Source organism: Danio rerio, chromosome 17 (assembly GCF_049306965.1).
Source record: "Danio rerio strain Tuebingen ecotype United States chromosome 17, GRCz12tu, whole genome shotgun sequence".
Classification (NCBI taxonomy): Eukaryota; Metazoa; Chordata; class Actinopteri; order Cypriniformes; family Danionidae; genus Danio; species Danio rerio.
This window is the reverse complement of record NC_133192.1, coordinates 1,842,501-1,867,297: the sequence shown is the minus strand read 5'-3', so window position 1 is coordinate 1,867,297 and position 24,797 is coordinate 1,842,501. Positions and strand designations below refer to the sequence as shown.

The 24,797-nt window shown below is 38.6% G+C and overlaps 1 protein-coding gene across 1 annotated transcript in view; it reads right to left on the bottom strand.

Moving 5' to 3' along the window:
* The window catches only part of LOC101883444 (uncharacterized), a 108,150-nt gene that overhangs the window by 50,744 nt on the left and 32,609 nt on the right, over nucleotides 1-24,797 (bottom strand). The window contains exon 3 of the mRNA XM_073927965.1: nucleotides 19,154-19,221. The gene's annotated coding sequence lies outside the window, so the exon portion shown is untranslated. The remainder of the gene's footprint in view (nucleotides 1-19,153; nucleotides 19,222-24,797) is intronic.

Here is a 24,797-nt window from a genome sequence, read left to right as displayed (position 1 = left end):
AGATTAGGTCACAAAACTGGATCAATTTGTGTTCTTAAAGCATTTATTAACATACCAATTAACTATTAATATATGCCTAAATAATAAGAGTTATGAATGTTCATTTGAACAATAGTCGGGTCCCGTCAGGTTCGGCCAAAGATCTTCAGCTCTAACCCAACCCTTACTTCCTTTTAGCGACAACCCTGTCTTTGACATTGCTGCGTCTCCCGTTTTCAAAATAAGAGTCTGTCACAGAAGGAGACGGGAACCAGAGATGTTCGTATGATAACAGTTTGTTGAACAGAATGGCAGGGTGTAAACAGAACTCAATGACGATGCTTTGCAGGATGGATGAATCGGAGGAACCAGAGGAGTAATAGAAGCCAGGCACACAGTTAGATGAACTCCTGGAATCGACGACATGCAGAGGAGGGACCACAATAGGAAGGAGAGACGCAGACACTGGAGATCATAGGGAACGAGAGAGGTAAGTAGTCTGGGATATAGTAATAGACACTGAGCATGAGGAGAGTGCACTCCTTCTAAGTAGCAATAGCCGCGTTTACACTATCGCGCCTAAAGCGAGCGAGCCAAGGCCAGTCGCGTTTCCACTGTCACTTCCGGGGCCTAATCAGGTCAAATCAGGGCTTTCTTGGGGCCAGCGGCCGGCCTTTTTCAGCCCGCCGAATAACTTGGGCCAAAGAGGGCCAGCCGGGGCTTCGGGGTGGAGTGAAAGGAGAGGCGAGGACAGTTTTCTGATTGCACATGAGTACATGCGCCAAACAAATAAATAAATACGGAAAAGAAAACATCATCTGGAACAAATTATAGGCTGGGGTCTTTTTGCGTTGGAACGGCCTTATGTTTCTCTTTTAAATGTAAGGCTGCTGCATAAAATAATAAAGTAGTTTTAATTTATAAGTGACTTTTCTTTGCTGCGTCCTCCTTGATGTTTCAATAACGCATAATAATCATTACACCATATTAAAAACACAGCAGACAGTAAAGGTTTTCAAGAGTTTTTGTCAAGTTTAAAAGGTGTGTTTGTGCACGTTTAGATGCCTGTGTGTGTGTGTGAGACCGAGGAAAAGAGCGCTCCCTTTACAGCTCAGTTGATGCTGAGAGCGGCTTTTGTCTTTTATTTTTATTGTTTTTATTTCTTTTGGTGATAAACCACTATATGAATACAACAGTAAGATATTAAACTTTACAAATTTCTTGTCCACTTTTGTAGGCCCAAAACAATTGTGTCATATCTAGATAAAATAGCCCTATATTGAAAAACTGTAAAGAATTACAAATATCAGATATATTAAAATCACATTAAATAAATAAACCAACATAAAACTAAAGAAAGCTATAGCTGTAACAATTAGGTACTATATCAAACTGTTTTAAAGCCATTAAACTTTCAATTTCCAAAAGCCTCTCTGAAAAAAAATGTTCAGATATTTTCGACATTTTCTAAAAACAATAAACACCAGAGAATGTTTTAAATATTATTTATAAAGTATTTGGATACGATGAAATTAATCAAATCATGCAAGCAGAGCATTTTCGGGGTGAGTGAACGCAGAAACTAGGCGACCTTTCTTTTCTGTCTTCCAGCTGGGCAGCACTTTACAGACGCATCGGGGAAAACTGCAAGTTCAAAATGTGTTTTTATATTTTATACATTATAAAATTAAAAAAGGAAACTTAAAGAGCTTACATAAAGAGCTTTATTAGTGAAAAGCTGCTGAGCGCAACGAAATATAGGCTGTATTTTATTGCGTGCTGCTCTTATGTGCTGAAATACTGAACACTTTCCTTTACTTAAGATATAATGAGCAACATCTTTAAATAAAGGGAATCATCTATTAAGTGTCATAAAGCCTATAGGGGAAAAAAAATCATGTTTCAGTTCTCTCCGGAGCATTTGGGATGAATGTTGGACAGATTCTGTCTAGAGGATGTTATAAAATACATTTTACATCGAGTTATTAACGGAGAATTTTATATACGTGGTTTTATATTATGGATGGGTGCGCTCCCTGCGCTGGGTTCCTCTGTTAGTGGCAATGTGCGTGTAGACATGCGTCGTACTGCTGTACAGTAACGTGTCATTTGTTTGTTTTGGTTGTCATAATTTGAATGGTTTGGTGATGGTGTGCTTTATCTGCCTGATTCCCGCTGAACTGGGCGGTTTGAGTGATGTTCGATTCGGGGGTTGTTCTGGGGGCGGGGTTTGCGTGACGCGTTGCGAGCTACTAGCCCCACAGTGGAAACGCGACATGATTTCGGCCTCACTGCTCAACCTCCCGGGCGATTGGCCTGGCCTGGCCCGATATAAGCCCTGCCTCGCGCTGGCCTGATAGTGGAAATGCGGCTAATGAGTGAGGGATGCTGTTAATAGTGCTGGAGTGATGAGCGGGAATGACGTGCAGATGCGTGACTGATTAGATCTCAGGTGACTGTGATCGTGGTGACTGTGGTGATGGAGTGAGGGGAGAACCTGGCCTGGCTGTGACACATACATAGAAGGTTAATATTAACCTTGATATACCCTTCAAAAATAGCGGGGGAATTACTCATTGTTGTAATCTAAAAACACAGCCCGGGGTGTGCATATTAGTGATCAACATATCAGCCTGTGTTTTGGCTAATAATGCTGCTGCTTGTCAGGTCTGGGTGATGAAGAACGAGACCTAAAGTATATGCAAATGATGAGGGCGTGGCCTGTAAGTAACAGTCTAAGTTGTGTTCTGATTAGCCTGTTTTTCTCTGGGGTTTTACATTTTTGTAATTTGCATGAGAATAAGGAAACTGAATCTCACAGGCTGTGTCTGAAGCTCACAGGCTGTGTCCATTTCCATATGCTGATCACTGATTAATAAACTATGCCTAGTCATAGCCAAAGAATTGAATGAATGAATGAATGAATGAATGAATGAATGAATGAATGAATGAATGAATGAATGAATGAATGATTTTTGATAAATAATTTCTTGCAAATATGTATATTTAAAAATAAAAAAACTAAATGAATGAATGAATGAATTTATTAATTAATTTTGATGTAATTTCTTGCAAATATGTGTATTTAAAAATAAAAAGAACAAAATGAATGAATGAATGAATGAATAATTGAATGAATGAATGAATGAATGAATGAATGAATGAATGAATGAATGAATGAATGAATGAATGATATTTGGTAGCTATTTACTACACTAAAAATGCTGGGTTGTAAAATGAATTTAATGGATGAATGAATGAATGAATTGATTCATTCAGTCATTTCACAAATTAATCAATGATTTTGATGACTAATTGTGTAATTTCTTGCAAATACGTATATTTAAAAATAAAAAAATATCTGAATTATGATTGATTGATTGATTGATTGATTGATTGATTGATTGATTGATTGATTGATTGAATCTTGGTATCTAATTTCTCAGTAATTACGTGCAAATATGTTTGTTTAAAGATAAAAAGCAGTACAAAATTTTTAATAAATGAATGGACAAAGATTGATTTTGGATTATTAATTTCATACTGATATCTTGCAAATATGTGTATTTAAAACAAATACGCATGTTTTCAAATAAAATGAGTTGAAAGAATGTGTAAATGAAAGAGTTTTGATTACTAATTTACTGATTTCTTGCAATCATGTACAATTACAAATTATAAAATAAAAATCTGTGAAATGAATGAATGAATGAATGAATGAATGAACGAAAGACAAAAATATTGATATTTGATTGCTTATTTACTTAAAATGAATTAAATGATTGAATGAATGAATGAATGAATGAATGAATGAATGAATGAATGAATGAATGAATGAATGAATGAATGAATGAACAAAAGACAGAAAGATTGAAATTTGATTGCTAATTTACTTCACTAAAAATGCTGGGTTGTAAAATGAATTGAATGAATGAATGAATGAATGAATGAATGAATGAATGAATGAATAAATGAATGAATGAATGAATGAATAATTGATTGAATGAATAATTGATTGAATGAATGAATGATTTTTGAAAATCTTTTGTAATCTTCTTGCGATTTGCATATTTTTATAAAATAAAAAGAATGAGATGAATTGAATGGAAGATCGATTTTTTATAACTTCTTGGTAAATTCTTGCAAATAAGTTTTTTTTTCTAAAATTGACTAGATGAATGAGTGAATTAATAAATGAATTAATGATTTTTGAAAGCTAATTTTGTAGTAATTTCTGGCAAATATGCCTAATTAAAAATAAAATGAATGAATGGTGTAATTTGATAATTAATTTACTACACTAAAGTGCTGGGTTGTTGTAAAATGAATGAATGAATGAATGAATGAATGAATGAATGAATGAATTTATTTATTTTTGATATTCACTTTCCAGTTTTGTGTCAAATTGGTTTCAAAAACCCCAACATTCGGTTTGTCCATATTTGACCCAATGTTAAGTTAATGCAACCAAGCATTTTTTCAGGATACAGTAATTTCTTCTGTATATAAGAGAGTCCCATAAAATATAGCTTACCCATAAATCAAAGCTATGTTTATATATATATATATATATATATATATATATATATATATATATTATATATATATATATATATATATATATATATATATATATATATATATATATATATATATATATATATATATATATATATATATATACAAATAAAAATTAGAATAATAATAAAAAATAAATGTGTTGAGTAGAGAAATGCAATTGTATGAATACAAATGTGACTAAAAATGTCACCTGGTGGTTTGGTTTATTCTTAAATTCTCCTTAAAAGCTTGCAATGTTACTCTATAAAACACTTTCTTGCATCAACATTCACCACAGCTAGTGAAGAAACACACGAGCAAAGAAGAATCTAGAAATACTGACATAAACAGACATGAGCCAGGAAATAGAGGAGTAGCGCCCTCTAGTGTCAGTATATTTGTATTTTACACTTACAGCATGCAGGGCAAACATTTAACTGGCAAATTACACCAAAATATAGTCTTGAATATCACAAATATAGAAATAATTAAGATTTCCTTGACATGCAGGAATTTGTGACTATCACTGTCACTTTTAAGCTATTTGTAACATTTAGCTTTTTTACAGTTTTTTTTATTGTTTTATTGATTATTGCTGTGTGACTTTCGGGTTTTTACTGGGATTTTATGCAAGCTTTTAATTCGCTACATTTTTACTTGTGGTTGTATATCTTGTAACGCTTTGAGTTTAGGAAAAGTGCATCATAAAAAAAATATATTATTATTATTATTATTATTAATAATAATAATAATAATACAATTGTTATCATTATTACATAGCTATAATCAGGGCCTGATTAAGAATAAAAGTTAGAAAACAAACTTAATTGATGTAGGGTGTAGCAAATTTAATTGATTTCGTTTTTTAATTTGTGATTATTAAAGACTAAACTAGCATAATTAATAAACATTTTTATTTTATGGTGCAATTTAGTTTTCAGTCTCATCTATGCAGAATCTTACATTTTGCATCCTAAAGTATATCTCTTTTACTTTTAATACATGATTGCATTTAATAATAATGATAATAATAATAATAATAATAATAATAATAATAATAATAATAATAACAATAAAAAATAAGCATGGCTTCAATAAAATATGTATACAATTTAATTCAAATAATAACAAATATTATTAAACTAAAGTAATTATATTATAACTGTACCTAAAATAAAGAATAAAAATATATAAATAAAGTACAAGTAACAAAAACATTGTCATTATTATTAATATTAAATAAATAAATAAATAAATAAATAATTGACAATTTATTTGTTTCCAGAAATAGTGTCAAAATTGAGTTTCTCCTTAAAACAAGCAAATATTTATATCTCTTCAATTAAATAATTAAAAATTATACATATTGTTAATATTATTGCTATTATTTGTTTATTAAAATAATTTAATGTTTATAATTTTATATTGTTTTAAATATGACTGTGCAATAGTACTGTATTATTAAAATCATTATAACACTGCAAAAAAAAAAAAAAAAAATCTTAGTTTTTGTCTTATTTCTAGCCCAAATATCTCTTAAATGAACTCTTAACTTAAAATAACTCTTAAATTAAGAAGCATTTTCTAGACAACGCAAACAAATTCTGTCTTGCTTTCAGAATCAAAATTAAGAGTTTTTCCTTAAAACAAGCAAATATATACAGTATTTATGCATTCAATAAAATAATTGTTGGCGATATTATTTTTATTATAATATATGTTAATTATTATTTAGTATATTTCCTTAAAACTATTTTGATTTAATATCACTTCAATTAAGTTTCATCTTTATCTGTGTATACGTATATATGGAAATGATCTGATGTTATTTCTTCATTGCTGTATACTCGGAGCTACAGAAGAGCAGTAGGAGATATTCATGAGATATGATTAGTTGATGTCAGAATTATTCGCCTTACTGTGCAATATTTATTGTTTATTTCCCAAATGATGTTGAACAGATTCAGGAATTGCTCACAGTATTACCTTTAATATTTGTTCTTCTGGAGAAAGTCTTGTTTGTTTTATTTCAGCTAGAATAAAAGCAGTTTTTGATTGTTTTAAACACCATTTTAAGGTCAATATTATTCACCCCTTCAGCAATATTAGTGTTGGATTGTCTCATGAACAAACCACTGTTAGACAATGACTTGCCTAAAAACCCTAACTTTACCCTAATTACATGTCACAGCCTTTACATGTCACTTTAAGCTGAACACTAGTGTCCTGAAGAACATCTAGTCTTATATTATGTGCTGTCATCATGGCAAAGAGAAATTAAATCTTAAAGATGAGTTATTAAATCTGTTATGTGTAACAAATTCTGTTAAGAAATGTGTTGAGAAAAGAAACAGAAACTGGGAACAAAAATATAAAGGTAAAGAGTTTAAATTTAATAGAAGAGTTAATAGCAACTAATTCCAGATTGATGTGTGTCAGTCAGTCAGTCAGAAATGCTGATGTAAATCTGGCTGAATCTCCACAGTCCGGCAGAGAAACAGACTGAGCATAATTTATGAGGCCTGGAGCTTTTAAACGGCCCAAACAAAAGCAGCGGCTCGAGTTTCTGCATTAATATTAGATGGGTTTTCTTTTACAAGGTCAGCGGGCGGCACTTTACACTGGACAAACAAACAAACAGCACACATGACCAGCAGATCCACATTCAGAGCTCACAGATTTAATGAACGCTCAACTATTCGACATCTGGCCACATGTTTTATTTTTCTAATAATTCCCAAGTGCTGTTTAACAGAGAGGAGTTTTAAAACCGAGAGAACACATTTCCAATCATAATCTTTTAACTCATTTCTAATATCTGATTTCTCTTCTCTTTGCCGTGATGACAGCACATCATTTTAGACTACACTGTAAAAAATAAATCCGTAAAATTTACAGTAAAAAAACGGCAGCTGTGGTTGCCAGTACTTTACCGTTAAAAACACGGTACAAACCGTAAAAGTAATTTTTCATTTTTACGTTAAATTACCGTATTTCATTAATTTATAGAGGTAATATGTCTGTATTTTTAATGATCAACATCTACTAGGGATGTAACGGTATCAGAATTTCACGGTACGGTAATACCTCGGTATGAATGTCACGGTACGGTATTTATTGAATCATTTACAGGAAAAACAAAACTTATGAAAATACTCCAAAAAAGTGCCAAAAGTGTCAATGACATACAAATTAGCCATCTATCTGTAAGCTTTGAAACAGGAACTTCAATTTTAATAACAAAAAAATATTAAACCATGTAAAAAAATAAAGTGTCAATTTAGTATTGTTGAAAACTCATCACATTCAACATTTAATCACTCACTCACTTAGATAGAGATGGGTTTTAAGGAAAATTATCATATAAATATAATCTGGTGAAAGCTGGTATCTCTGGGTATTTACAATGTCCCCTGCAACAGAAAAAAACCCTCTCATTTGGGACTGAGGTTTCTGGGACAGAGAGATATGACTTGGCCCAGGTTGACAGCAGTGGGTAACGTTGTGCATTGTCTTTCCCCCACTTGAGAGGACAAGCCATGAGTGAGATAGAGATCTCATGTCTGCATCAATCTGAACAGTGTGCTGTGTTTCTGCAGTCCCCATGACTGTTATTAGTCGTGTTTCCCAACTTGCAGGCACGTGCACACACAGTGCTCAACCTGTGCAGTGCACATGCCCTTTTTAGTCTTGGATAGAAAGTTCCCTTCCAAAATGATCAAAAGTGCCCCCGCGACGCGACATACCCTCCGTCCCGCCCTCCAGTAGGCGCGCGACAACACCGCTCTTGAGTATGCGTGCTCAACCCCCCCTCTCCGCGCGCGACAACACAGATGATCAGAACGCGCGCGACAACAACGCTATTCAGTACGGGCGCGACAACACAGCTAATCAGAACGCGCGCAACAACACAGCTGATCAGAACGCACGCGACAACACAGCTAATCAGAACGCGCGCAACAACACAGCTAATCAGAACGCGCGCAACAACACAGCTGATCAGAACGCACGCGACAACACAGCTAATCAGAACGCGCGCAACAACACAGCTAATCAGAACGCGCGCAACAACACAGCTGATCAGAACGCGCGCGACAACACAGCTAATCAGAACGCGCGCAACAACACAGCTAATCAGAACGCGCGCAACAACACAGCTGATCAGAACGCGCGCGACAACACAGCTGATCAGAACGCGCGCGACAACACAGCTAATCAGAACGCGCGCAACAACACAGCTGATCAGAACGCACGCGACAACACAGCTAATCAGAACGCGCGCAACAACACAGCTGATCAGAACGCGCGCAACAACACAGCTGATCAGAACGCGCGCGACAACACAGCTGATCAGAACGCGCGCAACAACACAGCTAATCAGAACGCGCGCAACAACACAGCTGATCAGAACGCGCGCGACAACACAGCTAATCAGAACGCGCGCAACAACACAGCTGATCAGAACGCGCGCGACAACACAGCTGATCAGAACGCGCGCGACAACACAGCTGATCAGAACGCGCGCGACAAAAACGCTATTCAGTACGCGCGCGGCGACAACACCCACTTTAGGTTCGATCATTTACAGCTCTTTTTGATCCCCGCTTCTTGCAACACACTCCATTTCCGCATTACTGTATCTGTATAAAAAAAGTCAGAGTGAAAAGTATCAGACATGCATGCAGTCATTTTAACCAATATGGTAATTTAAGGCAGAAATGCTCAGTTCTTTACTGTTTTGTAATAAAAAAAAAATGACAATGTCAGAAAGAAATACACTGATAGTTAGAAAGCGGCAGGGTGTTATAAATATGTTAGTTTTATTTCAAAGAGTTATACAATTACAAAAATTAAAACCTCTCTGTGTATCTATCCACTGGAACCTGCAGATGAGTGATTAATGCGCTGGTAAATCAGCTGATTGACGATGTTTTTAAATGCTTCCTCCAAAGCTTGAAACTCTGTCAGTGATGTCATCAGCACACAAGCAGCCAATAGTGTTCAGCTTTTTCTGACGACTCCTCCCTCAAATTTTCATTGGCTGTGGTTTGGTAGCTTGAATGAACTGATGGGGAATGAGTTGTTGTCAGATCATGTAGTGTGTGACCCCTCTCTTGTGGATCATACACAGAGTGTTGCGTAGTGTGAACACCTCAGAGATTAAAAGACACAAAGTCATGTAGTGTGAACGGCACAGCGATCTGCTGATGTTTAAAATCCTGTAGTGTGAACTAGACTTTAAGCTGAGTACCTTATAGTATATCTAGTAAAATAGTATGCACTGTCATCAAAAACAAAATCAACTAGTTATTGAAAATATTATGTTTAAAAATGTTGAATGATCTCTGTTAATGTTATGATTGCGAGTGGTGTTGTCTCCGTATTCCTCCACAGATTGTTCACTCCGACAGAGACGCATGATCTTGATTCCTGCTGGATCCGTTTATGGTCTATTATCACAGGAGATTCTGACAACGGAGTGAGGATCCAAATGCAGGATTTATTATAAAGAGAATGGTCAGGCAGGCAATGATCACAATCAGGAGCAAACAATAACATGCAGGCAAATGCAGAGAAAAGGCCAATAAGCAGATGAGTGGTCCATCCAGGCGGCTAACAACATAATCAAAACAAACAAACAAAGCTAAGTTCGTCAACGAAAGATAAGACTGTCTGTCAAGTTAACATTACGGCACGTTTTAGTCTTTCTTTGTCTGTCTGTTCGTTTGTTTCGTTTATGTTGTTAGTTATTTCTAAACATAATATTTTCAATACCTCATTTCTAATAAATAATTTCTTATTTCTATATTCATTATTGGATAACAGTGTTTTGTTCTGTAGACAATTGAAAAAGAAATCTCAAGTGGACTAATAATTCATTCATTCATTCATTTTCCTTTGGCTTAGTTCTTTATTTATCAGATGTTGCCACAGCGGAATGAACCGCCAACTATTCCAGCATATGTTTTACACAGCTGCAACCCATCACCGGGAAACATGCATACACACTCATTTACACTCATGCACTACTGACAGTTTAGTTGATCAGTTCCCCTATTCGCTTGTTAAGTGGTGATGTGTTTGTGACGTATGTATACTGTTTCCGGGTCCAAGCCGCCATTCATTTGAGTGGAGAAATCATTAGTTTATGATCACGTTTTATTCCTATCACACATTAAAGTTAATTTTACATAAAGTCATAGTGTACACAACCATCTCTGGGCTTGCTGCATAACAAATACCAAAAATTTAACAATTTATAAAACAATGAATCACTTTCTGGCCATCGGATGTTAGGCATGGACATATATACTGCCATCGTGATTTTCAAAAGTATTAAATCGCTTTGTAAATGTTTATTTTTACCATTTCATGAGTCTCCTCATTCAGTTGAACAGAGCGCTTGGACCCGAAGGTGCTCCGCGTGACGTCACACTTAACAAGCGAGTATAGCGCATGTGTTTGGACTGGGGGAACCAGGAGCACCCGGATGAAACCCGCACCAACACGAGGAGAACATGCAAACTCCACACAGAAACAGCAACTGACCCAGCCGGGACTCGAACCAGCAACATTCTTGCTTTGAGGACACAGTGCTAACCACTGCATAGCCCCACTTAGAAAATATTTGAAAGTTTGACAGGATTCTTCTTAATCAACTATGATTTAATTAGTCTTAAATCATATTATTGCATGAGAAATGAGAAAAAAAACAGGACAGAAATGAGGATCAAACAAAACCTCTGCAGAGTCAGACATGAAGACACTTTTACTGGAGACTGAGGCTCCGTTTAGACTAGTGCATTTTAGTTTTAAAACGGCGTTTTAGAATGAAAACGATCCGCGTCCACACTCGCGTTTCACCCAGCGTTTCTGAACTGCTCTCCGTCCACACCAAAATGCTGAAAACGCACATCATGTGACCACACACACACACTTAGGACCCGTTTACACTAGTGCGTTTTAGTTTGAAAACGCATAAGTTTTGCTACGGTTACGCCATCCGTCCACACTACGCCGGAGTTCTCGAGCGCCGAAAACGGAGCGTTGCGAAAACGCTGGAGAGGCCGTTTTCATTCTGAAACGCTGCTGCTCCGTCTCAGTGTGGATGGGGAAAGACGGAGACATCTGACAACGGAGGCGGGGCTGCAGACATTCGCCTCTCTGATTGGGGCTTTTCCTGAATATTAAGTAGCCTAACACACACAGTTCAGTCCTGCATTTTCTCCTTGTAAGTTCAGACTTCGCAAGTTTGATCAAGGCTGCAGTCTCTTCTTCTCAGTTTGATATGGACAACAGACTATACCGAGGACACGGGCAAATCTTCAAAGGGAACAGTGTACTTTATAACTTCATTCACATCACCCTGCCTACGATGTTTCACTTTTACAACAATAAAATGTAAACATGATTTAAGGAACTGCCTATTTTCATTTTAATATTAGCAACTTAGACAGCAGAAATGTTGAGGCGTCGTGCTGCATATATGAGCGTCATCTTCACTGTGTGGATATTTATAACAAAACAGAGCTGATAACAACTGCCTCCTTTCAATTTCAGTGAAAATACGAAACACACCCTCTCTTTTGCTGAATATCAGTTTTAATAATCGATAATGGCCATTATAAAAGTATAACATACAATAAGTTTATACATTATAGGAAATAAAGGCAAGCGATCAGTCAATATACAGAATAGTCTACGTGGTTACATTAATCATTAACTTATCTTTGCGCTCAGCCAAAACACGTTACCTGAGAACAAGTAATAGATTTCAATGCCCAAAGTCAGGGAATATGTCATTAGATGAAGACAACAAGATAAATGAAATATCCCGTTTAATAAATATAGTGAGATTAGATCCAGCGGGAGATGCTTGATGAGAAGTCAGACTAGCAGAGCTCTCATCTGGGTAGATGAGCTGCAGCGCTTGCCCGAGAGTGTGTGTGTGGTCACGTGATGTGCGTTTTCAGCGTTTCGGTGTGGACGGAGAGCTGTTCAGAAACGCTGGGTGAAACGCGAGTGTGGACGCGGATCGTTTTCATTCTAAAACGCCGTTTTAAAACTAAAACCCACTAGTGTAAACGGGGCCTCAGGCAAGCGCTGCAGCATTTCTACCCAGATGAGAGCTGTGCTGGTCGGACTGCTCATCAAGCATCTCCTGCTGGATCTAATCTCACTATATTTGCTAAACGTGATATTTAATTCATCTTGTTGTCTTTATCTAACGACATATTCCCTGACTTTGGTCCTTTGAATCGATTACTTGTTCACAGGTAACGTGGCTGAGTGCAAATAATTAATGTAACCATGAACATTCTGTATATTGACTGATCGCTTCTCTTTATTTCCTATAATGTATAAATTTATTGTGCTTTTTGTGTGTGTTAGGCTACTTAATATTCAGGAAAAGCCCCAATCAGATGGAGAATGTTGGCAGCCCCGCCTTCATTTTCAGATGTCTCCATTTTGTGTGTTGGTTGTGTTGGTCCACGCCAACTTCGTGGCTGGCGTACGTTCATTTCTTGTGTGTGTTTGTTTTATTTCCATTGGCGACTCCTAGAGGCATTTATGTTAAAGGGTCATGAAACACCAGAACACATGTGTTGAGCTGTTGACAGTGGTATATGTGTCCCACACTGCTATAAACACTATTAGGACACCTATATTTCACTAAAAAGTGTAAATTGGTTGTTTTTGCGTTATTTCAAGCAAATTCGTACTTCCGGTTTGAAACGAATTTTTGAAGCTGCGTCACGGCCATGACATAATAGCGTGTATTCCAGCGTGCAGACTGGACGTCTGTGCCAGAGTGTGTCTTATTACGTCTTACAGTGTGCTGCATTAATGCATGAGTAAAGCTTGGTTCAAACCAATCAGCGCGCTCTATTGTGCCACTTCATTAATATTCATTACTGTCACAGTGTTTAGACGACAGAGACGCCACGTTGTGTTGGCAAAACAAGCGTGAAGTGTTGCTTTTATAGTTTGCTGCAGTGAAGTTTTGTTTTCATTTTCTCTCTGTGAGAGCGCAGCTGGAGTCACGTGTGGATTAACAGTGTACGCGACGCTCGACAACAATAACTTATGTGTCTAAGGAGGATTATTGTTTACCTGAGAGCTGTTCTCATCTGCAAACGCTGAGATCCGGATTCGCTTGTAGTCTCCTCTTAATAAAGACGCGGCTCTAGTTGCTGGTGATTGTCCTGTCTCTACAGATTTGGTAAGTGAGCGAACAGTGCTCTTTGTTTATTCAGTTTGTTCGTATCGAACTAAGTTAACTATTGCACCGAGTGTAAACATGTTAGCACCACAACCAAACTTTAACCTCGTGTAAGACTTTCACCGCATTTAGTGACCGGAATAACACACGCGGCTTTCTAACACTACCTGCCGTGTGCATCTAAGTTTCTGGGAAATGCTGAGGTTTTTTTTTCTCTCATTCGCCGTGCGGTATCAAACATTGCATGAAAAATACACGCTTAGAGCAGATCCTCCAATCAAGTATCACGTTTGTCGCGAGGGGCATGAATGAATTCCCTGAATGAAAGAGCCAAACTGCAGTTAAAGTCCAACATTTAATAATTTGGCAAATAATTCGACCACAGATGTCCATGTAAACACAGTCACTTTCTCCCCTCTGTGTGTGGGTGTGTGTTTTGACTCTGAAATTCAGCGCGCCCAAATAGACACTCCCACACCATGCCTCTTTTCTTCCTCCGACACTCCCCCCTAAACAGAGCTGGACACGCCCACTTTACTGACTTTTTCCAAAGTAGAGGTGTGAAAACACCCTGCTGAAACGAGGGGGTTTCATGGCCCTTTAAACTGCACACTACAAAGTGTCTTTGAGCCTTGCAATGGAAGCTGTATGGGACGGGATCATCTGCATGTCTAGCAGGTATATAAGGTTTGCATACCATGCAGTTGACCAGCCAAACATTAAAGCTCAATTTGCAGCAATCGCCGGTTTTCCCAATGTAATCTGAGCGATCGACTGCGCAAACATTGCTATAAAGGCGTCATCTGAGGACGAATTTGCATACATGAAACAGAAACATTTCCATTCAATAAATGTGCAAATAGGCGAGGCAGTGGCGCAGTAGGTAGTGCTGTCGCCTTACAGCAAGAAGGTCGCTGGTTCGAACCTCAGCTCAGTTGGCGTTTCTGTGTGGAGTTTGCATTTTCTCCCTGCCTTCGTGTGGGTTTCCTCCGGGTGCTCCGGTTTCCCCCACAGTCCAAACACATGCAGTACAGGTGAATTGGGTAGGCTAAATTGTCCTTTAGTGTATGAGTGTGTGTGTGGATGTTTCCCAGAGATGGGTTGCGGCAAATTTGCAAATAACACCGTTTTTCTCTGGTCTACCTTTGATAGGAACACTTCCAATTCACATTTTGTTGAATTGTTTCTCTTCTTGCTTGCTTTTGCCATTGCTTTTTCATTTGGTTTTGCCAAAGTAGAGTCATTAGCATATTCATACGGGGGAGGAGGCAGAGAGGGGTTTTGCGCTCGTGCACATGTGCTCGATTTCACGTTCATTCAGATGCACAAAGACGATATGCGTGGGACAGTGTTTCATACATCTGAATTCTTTACTGTGTACTTACATTTACAGCTTTGTACATACACAATGTTTTAGTTTGAATTCAACGCAAGTCTTCATACATGAAGATGAATTAAATATCACGGTTAACAAATATAGTGAGATGAGGTCCAGCGGTACATCCTTGGTGAACTGTCCGACGTGCACTGCTCTCGCCTGGGGAGCTGTGCTCAGAGCACCCGCTGACTGCCTGAAGCTCAGACATCCGCATACGCTGCAGCACATGACGGAGTGTGTGTGTGTGTGTGTGTGTGATCACGTGATTTTCATTCTAAAATGCCTTTTTAAAAGTAAAACGTATTAGCGTAAACAGGGTCTAAACTGTGCAGAGCTGCGGCCCTCCAGGAGTTTTGATGTACAAATTCATTAATTAAAAAGTCAATTTAATTTATATATTTATTAATAATATATGTATTTTTTAATGTGGAAATGACATATTTTATTTTGTTGCTTCAGTAAATTTGTGTGTTTGTCATTTTATATATTGTCAATGTGTATATTTTAATGTGTGTGTGTGTGTGTGTGTGTGTGTGTGTGTGTGTGTGTGTGTGTCTGTCTGTGTGATTTTGCACATTTTGGGAGTTAGTCTAAAGTCATTATCTTTCTCTGCGTGTGTGTGTGTGTGCGTGCGCGCGTGTGTGCGCGCGTGTGTGTGTGTTCATGTTTTGGATGGATGAACATGTTTGTTCATCTTCTGTCCAGACGTGTTGTCATCGAACACACTGACATCATCTGTCTGATCGTCTGTGTGTAGGAATGTGTGTGTGTATTTTGTGTGAGTGTGTGTGTGTGTGTCCGTCTCCAGACCTCCTGGGCCTCCAGACAAAGGACACCTGAAGCGTCTCTTTTGCGTCTGAGGGTTCGAGCAGCGGGGGGTCGAGAACACACCGGTGTGTGAAGAGCCTGCAGAGGCCCAGATCTCACACACACACACACACACACACAAACATATTTAGACAAACACATGCATGGACACCTGCACACACACAGAGTACAAACTTATGCAGACATACACACACACACACACACACACACACACAGATCTTGGGCATCTTTGTGGACATGTGTAAACTCAGATCATTTTGAAGTCATTGTCGTGTAGATGTGAAGCTTTATAAACACTGAGGAGTTTGTGTTCTGTTTACTCCACTGTAAGGCCGTCATTAGAGGAGACCTGCTAAACCCTTCAGAGGCTCATTTACACCACTGAGAGCAGGTGTGTGGACCAATGACTGTAAAAAATATGGACGACGCGACAGCCCTTTTTCCCATTGAACGCCTTGAGGGCAAAACGCCTGCTTGACGGGCACAAACTGTCGCAAAAGACTGCTGAAATTGGAGCCAGACATGCGCAGAAGGATTGTCTGATGGAGCCAGAGGAGGAGCCGCGAAAATGAGCTGAGTCAAGCTTCCAATCAAACGCTTTATGTAAAATCAACCACGCCCCCCGAACTTCTCAGCATGCGTTTGCTGTCATAGCAACACAAATGGATGTAATAACGTTAACAAATATGAGGGTTTTATATATTCAATCTCGCCAGCTCCAGGCCGCAGCGCATAACTTACTCGCGGCGTCGCGGGCTGATTCCGGCTCGCATGCGGCAGCGCCGGCTCGCTCGGCCGCCGCATCTGGCTCGATTGACTCGGGCTGGAATTGGGTAGTGAGTCCAGGCATCCGGAGTAGGTCCAGCAGAGGTAACATTAGTCAGTCTGAGCTCTAAGAGATAAGTCTCCGGCAGGCGAGAATCTAGCCGGAACTGTGTTTTGCTATCTGGGTGGCTAGGCGTGTATCAGCAAACTAATAAAGCCCGAAAAAAGCCCTGAACTTAGCGAATAAACAGTGTTCCACCAGGATCATGTATGTCAGAAACTATAGTTTACTGCTGAACTCATTTTGTCATGGTAAAATAACACAGAAATCGAATAATAACATTTCAGTCTACTTCAGTCTCCTGCCGAAGCTCAGACGCGCTGCTTTGAGAAACTGTCAATCACAGCTGTCAATCACGATGACACGCCCAGCATTAAATTACTGCTAAAAACAAACTGTTTACAAAAATGAAGATCTGCACCTATTTCAGCACAATAACCAGTGCCTTAATCGACCAGAACTATCTTTCGGGACATTTTATTGCAAGTGTAATATTTTTTTTTATTTGGGCTCAAGTCTCCTTCATTAACACGGAGGAGGCGGGCTTTATGACTTGTACTGCAGCCAGCCCCCAGGGGGCGATCTAACGGCCAAGACCTTCACTCAAACGTAGGCTTGCGGCACACTTGGTGTGGACATTATCATCAGTGTGTGTATGTATGTGTCTGCACATGTCTGTACTCTATGAGTGAGTTTGTGTATGTGTTGTTGTGACATATCAGAACACAGATCTGTATATACTGACAAAGGTATGACCAGTATTACAAGTAGGTGGGAATTATGAGGACATCTGCTAATTGACTAAATGTAGGAGGTGAATTATGAGGACATTGCTGATGATTGTTTCCCTTAAAGCGTATAGATCACACAGAATGAGTTTATTCAGAGAGTTAAACTGTCCAGCTTCCTGTGAGGGTCGGGGTTTAGGGGTGGGTGGGAGCTAGAGCAATAGAAAATACAGTTTGTACAGTAGAAATACAATAGGTTAGGTTACTTTATTTATACCCGAAGGTAGATTTGGTTTACAGTCAAAGATTCCTCATTTCATAACAGTGCCACACAAAGAAGTGTGGAGTCCTGTGAAGGAGCTCTGGATGGAAAGTTTTGTTTTGTGTTTACCTCATAGTTAAAGTTGTTGCACGTCCGCCGGTTCCTGCCTCGAAATGAGCGAGTTTGAGCCACTTATACATCCCGGAAGTATTGAGAAAAAACAAAACACCAGTGAAGAAACTCGACACAGAGGAACATTTACACCTCACTGCCCACTAGCGTTTCGGAAGTGTTAATGCAGACCAACAGAGACAGCAGCAGAAGTATAAATGCACAGCTACATGCGCCGTGGGTTACGCCGGTGACTTGACGCAGAAGTATAAACCAGGCTTAACTTAACTCACTTACCTATTGGATTTAGTGAGTTTTTATTCTGACCAGAGAGATTCCCAAAACATGACACCAAAGTAAAAGATTAAACAGATTCAAGAAGAGCATGGTGAATAAAACCATCATGTATTTATCTACATGGAAAGGATTTAACTTTTCCAAACAGAAGAGTCTGTTTGTGAGAAGGTGCCCCTTCTCACTGTTGCACAATTATAAATATACTATGGTATTTGTATGGAAACAATGGAAACTAATGTCCCCACAATTCACAAAAACAAGTGTGTGTGTGTGTGTGTGTGTGTGTGTGTGTGTGTGTGTGTGTGTGTGTGTGTGTGTGTGTGTGTGTGTGTGTGTACATGTTTTTGTGACATGTCAGGACACAAATCTGTATAATGACATAAGTATGACAGGTATTACAAAAAAAGGTGAAATATGAGGACATTGGTGACGTCCTCATTTCTCAAAAAGCTTATAGATCCCACAGGATGAGTTTAATCAGAGAGTAAAGCTGCACACTGACTCCTGTGATGGTTGGGTTTAGGAGTGGGGTGGGATGAGGGCAATACAATATACGGTTTGGACAGTATAAAATGAATGGAAGTCTATGTAATGTCCCCACTTTTCAAAAAAAAAACTTGTGCGTGTGCGTGTGTGTGTGTGTGCGTGTGCGTGTGTGTGTGTGTGTGTGTGTGTGTGTGTGTGTGTGTGTGTGTGTGGAGCACTTCGGGTGAGGGGGCTGATGATGATGTCATCTCCTTCATGTGCAGGTGCTGTGGCTCTGCAGAAGCGCAGACTCAGCATGTTTACATTTGAGTGTGTGTATTTGTGTGTGTGTGTGTGTGTGTGTGTGTGTGTGTGTGTGTGTATAGAGCAGATGATCAGCTCGGGTTAAAGGTGACGGAGGCCTGTGGAGCGAGCAGAAGCACAGGTGTCCAGCAGTGCAGCGCACACACACACACACACACACACACACACTCACACTGAGAATGACTGGAGTGCTTCAGCCAGTGATCAGAGTCCACTTCTCCTTTCACTGCTTTGTTTGACCTGCAGTCCTCGAAATGCCCAAACCAGACAAGAGTGATTGTTTGACCCACACAGGCCAGAGCTGAAGAACACGCTCAAATATTCAACAATTATATTACAGTAACAAAGAAATTAAATAAGATTTACCAACTTTTTTCCTGTTAAAAAAATACATTTTTACAAAACATACATTTAATTCATTTGTAAATATTGTAAGCAATATTAAAAGCAGATTTAGTTTTCTTTGTTTATTTATTGTGGCACGGTGGCGCAGTGGGTAGTGTTGTGGCCTCACAGCAAGAAGGTCACTGGTTCGAGCCTCGGTTGGGTCAGTTGGTGTATCTGTGTGGAGTTTGCATGTTCTCCCCATGTTGGCATGGGTTTCCTCCGGATGCTCCGGTTTCCACCATAGTACAAACACATGTGATATGGGGGAGTTAAATAAGCGAAACTAGTCGTAGTATGTGTGTGTGTGTGTGTGTGTGTGTGTGTGTGTGTGTGTGTGTGTGTGTGTGTGTGTGTGTGTGTGTGTGTGTGTGAATTAGTGTGAATGAGGCCGTACTCACACTAGGTACAGTTGCCTCGAACCGGGCCAAAGCACGCTTGTCCCCCCTCCCGTCTACCCCGACGGCCCGCACTCACACCATATCAGGCCTCGGCACGCTTACGTCATCGCTGCTGCGCTGTTCAGAAGCGCTCTCTATGGCAAGCCTTTTTAACATTTAAATCTTTGTTCTGACTCCATAAATATATTTAGAGGTATCTTTAATTATATTTAGACTAGTCATAATTATAATTCCACTAGTCAGAATAACAATTAGAGATATCTGCAGTTATAATTGTACTAGTACGAAATCAGATTGGAGATATCTGCAAATATATTATGACTAGTCATATTCCTCCATTGACTTCCATTGAAAAATATTTGCAGATATCTCTAAATGAGTTTTGACTAGTCATAATACATTTGGAGATGTCTTTAATTCATCATATTTAGAGATATTTACAAATATATTTGAAGATATCTCTAATTAATTTACTAATAGTCGAATTACAGTTGTAGATATCTTGAATTGGATTTTTGACGAGGATGTTATCGATGGATCGTGTCTCACAGTAGTTGTTACACGTGATATTCAGACATCCCAAGTCTCCTGGAAGTTCCGGGACTCTCAATGCATTAATAACGAGTGATAATCTCCCTGGTTACCTCCCACCGTCCAATAACATACACCACAGCCAATCGACTAATCCAAATTATCACCTAAGATAACCTTAGTTTACACTTCTCACACAGCGACAAGCAGGGGAGTTCTCGAGACCTACCTGAGCTCGAACTCCCCTCTCGCCCTTCTAACGGGAGGAAGCCCCAGACTCGAGGATATTACGAGCTCAGGGCTCTCTCCCTGGACAGCATGCCAATTACGCTTTATTGATCATCAGCTAAGGGTGAACTTTTGAAATGTGTCCTAGCGTCTGTAAAACAACTGTTAACATAGAGAGAGAGAGAGAGAGAGAGAGAGAGAGAGAGAGAGAGAGAGAGAGTTAGCAGAACAAAGATCGATCTAAAAGAAAGTTTGAGAGCTGAAGTGGGTAATTTGCAGTAAAGAAGCTGTTTCTCTGAGTCTCCAGTGGATTGTGTGGAGCACAAGAGGGAAATCAGCTCTTTATGCTGCAGTCTGTTTCTCTCAGGTCAGATTTATCAGATGCACATCGATCAATACTGCTACTTTCATCTCACACTGCACACACACACACACACACATACACACAAACACATTTAAGTGTACACATTTTTATATCTGACTCCTTAGGAGACTGCAGACACACACATACACACTTGCATATATATATATATATATGGGCATCACAGCAAGAAGGTTGCTGGTTTGAGCTTCGGCTGGGCCAGTTGGTCTATCTGTGTGGAGTTTGCATGTTCTCCCCATGTTCGTGTGGGTTTCCTCCGGGTGCTCCGGTTTTCCCACAAGTCCAAAGTCATGTGGTACAGGGGAATTGGGTAGGCTAAATTTTCTGTAGTGCATGTGAGTGAATGAGAGTGTATGGGTGTTTACCAGTGATGGGTTGCAGCTGGAAGGGCATCAGCTGTTCAAAACAAATGCTGGATAAGTTGGCGGTTCATTTTTTTTATTTATCAGGATCCCCATTAGCCACTACCAAGGTAGTGGCTATTCTTCCTGGGGTCCATCGAACATAACACAAAATTACATTAATACACAACAACAAAGACTAATAAAAACATTAAAATACAAAATTCATACATAACATCCGAATCAACAATCCACTTAATATTGTTCCATTAAATATTTTTTAAATGATTTTTTAAACCTCCTTTTACTTGTTACAAAGCATGTAATGTCTGACGGCAATTCATTCCATATTTTCATTCCTCTATACATCACGGTACGTTGCTTTGCATTAGTTTTCGAAATGGGAAGCAAAAAATTCCCCTTTAATGCATGCCTGGTGTAAAATGATGACTAACATTACTATACAAAAGTTGACTGTACAATACACTTGGAACTTTTAACACAGAAATATTTCTTATAAAACACAGCAGAGAAACAATGACCGTATCCTTCACCAATAACCAACCTAAAGTTTTATGCATTTTCATAATATTAACTCTTCTATTGCAGTGTAAAATGAGTCGTGCCGCTCTATTCTCTATAATAAAACCAGAGGAAGATCATTGGTAAAAATAGAAAATAACAATGGTCCTAAACAACTTCCCTGAGGCACACCACATTGCAACTCTTTCACCTCCGAGTAACTTCCATTATAGAATACACATTGCCTCCTACTAGTCAGATAACTTTTAAACCAACGCACAGTTTGAGAAGTAAATTTATAACATCTTAATTTTTCAAGCAATAATTCATGATCCAGTACATCAAAAGCAGAGCTAAAATCGAGCAAAACTGTTCCTACTAAATTACTCTCATCAAGCTGTACTAAACAATCATCAATTATTTGTGTTAATGCTGTTCCTGTTGAATGGCCTATTCGATACGCATGCTGAAAGTCAGAGAATAAATTGTTTTCTTTAAAAAATAATTGAATTTGTTCAGACACTATCGTTTCAAAGACTTTACTAAGAACTGGTAATAAACTTATTGGTCGACTATTAGCCCCACTAAAACTCAGTGCTCCATTTTTCTGTAAAGGAACTACCTTTGCTTCTTTCCAAGCTACAGGGAAAATTCCTTCTTTAATACTCACATTGAAAATATGACAGACTGGTTCCGCCAAACAACTGGCCACTAATTTCACAAGGCGACCATCTAAGTTATCCCTTCCTGATGGTTTATCTATATTTATCATTGATAATTTTTGCTCCACTTGTTGTACATTTACTTCCTTCAATTCAAAAGATAGAGCTGAGTTATCACTTACTATTTTTTCAATTTGCTTTTCACTTGATATAATATTATCAGTTACCATTTTTTCTCTAAGCTTGTTCATTTTGTTAATAAAAAAATCATTAAAATAATTTGCAATGTCATATGATTTAGTTAAAAATAAATCACCTGTCTCAATAAAAAAAGGAGTTTGACCTGATTTCCTACCCATTATTTCATTAATAATATTCCACAATTTTTTTCCATCATATTTATTTTCACTTACTTTTACTTTATAAAATGTCCTTTTCTTTTTCCTATTAATCTTAGCTACTTTATTACGCAATTTACAATAGACTTCCCAATCCAGTTTATTCCCAGTTCTATTTGCTATACCTTTTGCTTCATCTCTTTCTGCCATTATGTTCTTCAGTTCATTATCAATCCACAGTGCCCTAACATTCTTCACTGTGTGTTTTTTCATAGGTGCATGTTTATCCACCAAAGAGTAAAATTAAGAGTCGCCATTCTGTGGCGACCCCTGATTAATAAAGGGACTAGGCTGAAAAGAAAATGAATGAATGAACATATACACACACACACACACACACACACACAAACTTACACTCAGAAACATGCAACCTCCCATATATATATATATACACACAAACACAAACTCACACTAAAATACACACAAAGTTGCACTCAAACACGCACACACACACACAAAAACTTGCACAAACACACACACACACACACACAAACTTGCGCTCATAAACATGCACACTCCCATATATATACACACACAAACACAAACTCACACTCAAATACACACAAATTTGCACTCAAACACGCACACACACACACACACACACAAACTTGCACTCAAACACACACACACACACACACACAAAATTGCGCTCAGAAACATGCACACTCCCATTTATATATGCACACACAAACACAAACTCACACTCAAATACACACATACTTGCACTCAAACACACACACACACACACACACACACACACACACACACACACACACACACACAAACTTGCGCTCAGAAACATGCACACTCCCATATACACACAAACACAAACTCACACTTAAATACACACAAACTTGCACTCAAACACACACACACACAAACTTGCGCTCAGAAACATGCACACTCCAATATATATGCACACACAAACACAAACTCACACTCAAATACACACAAACTTGCACTCAAACACACACACACGCAGACACAAACTTGCGCTCAGAAACATGCACACTCCAATATATATGCACACACAAACACAAACTCACACTCAAATACACACAAACTTGCACTCAAACACACACACACACACACAAACTTGCGCTCAGAAACATGCACACTCCAATATATATGCACACACAAACTCACACTCAAATACACACAAACTTGCACTCAAACACACACACGCAGACACAAACTTGCGCTCAGAAACATGCACACTCCCATATACACACAAACTCACACTTAAATACACACAAACTTGCACTCAAACACACACACGCAGACACAAACTTGCGCTCAGAAACATGCACACTCCCATATATATACACACACAAACACAAACTCACACTCAAATACACACAAACTTACACTCAAACACACGCACACACACACACACACACACAAACTTGCACTCAAGCACACACACACACACACACAAACTTGCGCTCAGAAACATGCACACTCCCATATATATATGCACACACAAACACAAACTCACACTCAAATACACACAAAGTTGCACTCAAACACACACACACACACAAAGTTGCACTCAGAAACATGCACACTCCCATATACACACAAACACAAACTCACACTCAAATACACACAAAGTTGCACTCAAACACACACACACACACACACACACACACACACACACACACACACAAACTTGCGCTCAGAAACATGCACACTCCAATATATATGCACACACAAACACAAACTCACACTCAAATACACAAACTTGCACTCAAACACACACACACACACACACACACACACACACAAACTTGCACTTAAACACACACACACACACACACACACACACAAACTTGCACTCAAACACACACACACACAAACTTGCGCTCAGAAACATGCACACTCCAATATATATGCACACACAAACACAAACTCACACTCAAATACACAAACTTGCACTCAAACACACACACACACACACAAACTTG